The following is a 5,225-nucleotide window of genomic DNA, read 5'->3' as shown; positions in this document are numbered from 1 at the left end:
TTTGTTTTTGTGTCATAGAGATGACCTCCGGCTCAGATGGGATCAAGGACTAGTACATGAATGTCTGGAAGATAGACAAGAGTGATGTTAGCAGAGATCACTTCCAGGTGATGGAGTATTCCCTCTGTCTCACCCGTGAACTCCCCCAAACACACTGTTATGAAAGCATCCACCTATTATTCCAAGTTTTTGTGAAGATTGTTTGCCAGGAATTGCCTTCACTTAAGAGGACAAAAATACAACAAAAGAAAAAAAAATCAGGCAAAAGAATTTAGATGTCATCTCCCCCCTTTTTATCTTTTGCTCTTTGTCATCATTCATGGGATAATGTGATTAAGCAAATGCCTTTTCTTCTAAGCCAACATTTCTTCAAGAAAATCTGTCATTTGGCATATGGCTTTGACTTTTCTTGTCAACTAACAATCTTTTCTTCTTTCTTTCGATGTTTTACATAAGTCAAAAAAGAAAGCCTGGATCATACAGCTCTTTCTTTGTGCCACTAATCATTTCATAAAACCACTTAATACTTCCTGAGTCTTCTCCTTGTCACTATTTGGTCCCTTACAAGCTGCTGTTACCCTTGCTAACCTCACAAAAGTTCCTTTCTCCAAAGTCAACAGTGCATTCCTAATGAACAGCCAAAACGTTGTTCAGTTTGCCAACTCCCGTTTTAAAATTCTGACTGCCTTTGAGTTTTGTTTATTCCATATTAATTTAGATCTTTATAACTTTTTCATATTCATATTTTTCTGTCTCTTTTCCTAGTGTACTCATCATACCATACTCACAAAAATGTGCATTTCTTTATGTTTTTGTGTACATTATCATATAGTTATCTAACTTTACTGTTGTAATAGTCAGTTAAAATATGAAGAATTCAACATGAGTGATGTATAAGCATCTAAGATCAGTATGTTTAATGCCTGTCTTAATGTTTTACCTGTGTGGTCAGCAAAATTTTAAGATCAGTCATCCCTTCCCTTTTCTGCACATTCTACCTAATTGCTGGGAATGTGATCAGATTCCATGTCTGAGTTATACATAATGGTTTCATTGACACTGAGACAGGCATTTTGCAGATACTAATTTGATAGCACTGAGAGCCATACATCTTGTTCCAGAGGCTGGGGGAGAAAAATCAGAGATTCAAAGTAAGGAAGATTTTGTCTATCTGACTTTTAATATAGAGAAATGAACAATGGAGACAGTGTGTAACTCTTTGCTGACAGTCAGCAAGGTCATAGGGACAGCCCTGCACTGGGTGCGACATTGGATTGTGCCTGAATGTCCATGGCAGTGGACTTTTCCCCCACAAGTTTCACATGAGAACATGGTAAGGTGGCACCTTGCTTCCTGTTTCTTGACAATTTGATTAGGAAAAATAGACATGTGGTGGAGAACTCCTGCCAACAATATGAAATAAAAGGATGGGGAGGTACAGAGACAGACACTAGCAAGAGGGATAAAAGATGGGAAACAAGCAATTAATATGGAGAAGACGTGTTAAAAATACAGAAAAGCAATTGCTTTCTTTCCTAGCGAACATTAAACATGTTAGCCAGAATTTTCAGCTGTGGACCCACACTGACACTTTAGCAGATACTAAAACAACAAAGCTAGGCAACTAAATCCAGGGATTCAACAACTATCATTGGAATGAAACTCACTCTTTCATCCACTTTCTCATTGTGTTGAGTGATTTCATCTCTGTGTTTTCATACGTTATCTACAAAATGGGGATGTTAATGATAATACCAGTATCACAGGGTTATGTGAGGATCAAGAATGATCAAACACAGTAAATAATTAGAAAAGAGTGTTTATTCACAAAAAAGTTTGCCATCAGAATGCAGGTGTGGAAACCATTGCTAATTCAAAGCCAAAAAGGAAAAAGGAAAAGACTCATAACAGCATTGGACACGTAGATTTGGGCAAGTCCACCACAACCATCCACCTGATCTACAAATGTGGTAGAACTGACAGACCATGGAAAAATTTGAAAGGAGACTACCCAGATGCTGCTTCAGGTGTGCCTGGTCCTGAACAAAGCTGAGTGTGAGCGTGGTATCACTATTGACATCTTGTGGAAATATGATACCAGCAAATGCTATGTGACTATCACTGATGCCCTAGAAATCAGAGACTTTATCAAAAACATGACTACAGGCAATCTCAGACTGACTGTGCTATCCTGATTGTTGCTGCTAGTGCTGGTGAATTTGAAGCTGTATCTCCAAGAATGGGCAGACCCGTAAGCATGCCCTTCTGGGTCACACTCTGGGTGTGAAACAGCTAATTAATGGTGTCAACAAAATGGATTCCACCAAACCACCCTACAGCCAGAAGAGATACAAGGAAATTGTTAAAGAAGTAAGCACCCACATTAAGAAAATTGACTAAAACTGTGACACAGTAGTACTGTGCCTATTTCTGCTTGAAATGGTGACAATATGCTGGAGCTAAGTGCTAATATGCCTCGGTTCAAGGGATGGAAAGTCACCCACAAAGATGGCAGTGCCAGTGAGATCCAGTGCTGGAAGCTTTGGATCATATCCTGCCACCAACTTGTCCAGCTGACGAGCCTTTGCAACTGCCCCTCCAGGATGGCTACAGAGTTGCTGGTATTGGGACTGTGGGCTGAGTGGAGACTAGTATTTTAAACCTGGATTGGTGGTTACCTTTGCTTCTGTCAATGTCACAACAGAGGTAAAGTCTGTTGAAACACACCATGAAGCCCTGAGTGAAGCTCTTCTTGAGGACGATGTGGACTTCCATGTAAAGAATGTGTCCATCAAAGATGTTAGACATGGCAACGTTTCTGCAAACGACAGCAAAAATGACCCGCCAATGGAAGCAGCTGGCTTCACTGCTCAGGTGACTATCCTGAGCCACCCAGGCCACATTAGTGCCTGCTGTGCTCCTGTACTGCATGGTCACAGCTCATATAGCATGCAAGTTTGCTGTGCTTAAAGAAGAGACCGATCATCATTCTAGTAAGAAACTAAAAGATGTCCCTCAATTCTTGAAATCTGGTGAGGCAGTCATTGTTAATATCATCCCTGGCAAGGCCACGTGTGTTGAGGGCTTCTCCGACCATAATCTACTGCCTCATTTTGCTGTTTGTGACATGAGGAAGACAGTCACTGTGGGTGTCATCAAAGCTGTGGACAAGAGGGCTGCTGGAGCTGGTAAAGTCACCAGGTCTGCCCAGAAAGCTCAGAAGGCTAAAAATATTATCACTGTCACCTGCCACCCAAGTCTTAACTGGTGGTGGAAGAGTATCTCAGAACTGTTTGTCTCAATTGGCCATCTAAGTTTAATAGTAAAGGACCAGTTAATGATGGCACTTTGTTGTGCCCATGTCACAAGACCACCACAGAGCTGATAGCCAATGCAAAACACACAGGGATTTATGTATAAACAAGCAAGCCTGGGCTTGGTTCATGACCAACACAGTGGGTGATGGAGGATGGCCCTGAGCTCTCAGGTTGAGGGGTTTTTAAAGGGAAAAACCACAAGCAGCGTGGTACAACCCTTTGTGTCATATGATTGGGTGAGGGTGTATAATTTTTTAATTTACTGGTTGGGGGTTACAGTTATCGTTTTTTGGGTAGGCTTGGACAATCCCAGGCTTTGTCCTTGAGCTGTAATGGGGACTGGCTAGCCTAGCACGTACTGACTGTGGGGGCTGACTCAGTGGCCCAGGCTCTGTCCCTGAGCTGCCATGGAGGCTGGCTGGCCTTGCACATTCACATTGACCCATGCACGTAGCTCTAAGTTGGTGAGGGGTCCCAGACAGTAAACACCTGGCTGAACATTGAGCAGTCAAAGTTCATGCAGAAAGGGAGCTACTGCAAGAACTATGTCTTTTGTTCATGGCCTTCCCAGAAACTGCTTCTTCAAGTCTCAGGAAAGTGAAAATGAGGCCTGATCTCTGAGAGAAGACTGACAGCCTGTTATAGCATCTACTTGATCCTTTCAACTGCATCAGAAAACTTTCAGAAGGAGAGGATAATGTTTGTGGACCATCTTTTTGTGTGAGGCAGTTTTAAGTTATTAATTTTCAAACCCAGTACTTTTTAATGGGAACCACTTGACCAAAATTCTGTCACATGACTTTGAGACCCATTAAAACAAGCATAATGAGAGAAAAAAAAAAGACTGCAAGTTCCATAGAAAATCTTAATTTTTTTTTTCTCAAGCAAAGTAGAATAACTCATCTGTGATGCTAACAATCAAGAGCCTGAGGCAGGAGGATTGCCATAAGCTTGAGATTAGCCAGAGCTATGCAGAGAGACCCCGTTTTGTTTAGGTTTGCTTTGTTATAAACAACAGTGAAGGAAATCAGAAAAGCTATAACTTTCCTGATACTGGGGAATAATGACACAATGTGGAATCACATACTCCATGCTCTGAATCCCAGTGTCTTGCTTAGAGCCTGTGCTCAGTCCCTAACTATTGAGCAGATGATTGTGGTGCAGACACTTTGTCCATGAGCCATAGCTACTCACCCTTTCTTGCCACTCTAAATTTTGACCTAGTATCTGTTTGTTTTTAGACAGGCTGGAATCTTTAGTACCTTCAGATGAGAATTTTTTTTTTATTTTGCTTTTAGAGACAATGTTTCTCTGTGTAGTTTTGATGCCTGTCCTGGATCTCACTCTGTAGACCATGCTGGCCTTGAACTCACAGAGATCTGCCTGGCTCTGTCTCCCAAATGCTGGGATTAAAGGCATGTGCCACCACCGCCTGGCCAGATGAGAATTCTGTAGCTCACAACTAGTGTAGGGAATCAGACCTCAATGACCAATGACTGACACACAAATTAGATGTGTGCAACAATTTTATCTGTGTAACAAAGACCTTTTCATTGATTTGGAATGAAACACTCTACCCGACATACTAAAATGTCTAGATTTTGTATTGTCAATGGACTAAATAATACTCACTGTCTAGATATAAATTACTCTCAAATATTAAGTTCGTGCATCTATGATTTTCGACAAACCTATAAGACAAGTCCAATTTCCCCAACTCTACCTTCACTGCTAAGTTGCATCCCTTTTGGCTTTTATTACAGCTCAATCTGAGTTGCATAGATATGTTCTTTCTGCAAAATTATCATACAAAAATGATAGTAATCAATAAATATAATATCCCTCTGGATATGAACTATATAATTTAATATTTTACACTGTCAAAAGACATGATGTGATGGTGGCAGG

At 41.0% G+C, this 5,225-nt stretch overlaps 1 pseudogene; it reads left to right on the top strand.

The window, feature by feature from the left end:
* Positions 1–1,198: 1,198 nt before the first annotated feature.
* LOC114687236 lies at positions 1,199–3,385 on the top strand (annotated as a pseudogene).
* The last annotated feature ends 1,840 nt before the right edge of the window (positions 3,386–5,225 follow it).

Source organism: Peromyscus leucopus, chromosome 3, assembly GCF_004664715.2.
Source record: "Peromyscus leucopus breed LL Stock chromosome 3, UCI_PerLeu_2.1, whole genome shotgun sequence".
In the NCBI taxonomy this organism is placed as follows: Eukaryota; Metazoa; Chordata; class Mammalia; order Rodentia; family Cricetidae; genus Peromyscus; species Peromyscus leucopus.
The sequence above is the reverse complement of the archived record's forward strand: the minus strand, read 5'-3'. Positions and strand labels throughout refer to the sequence as shown.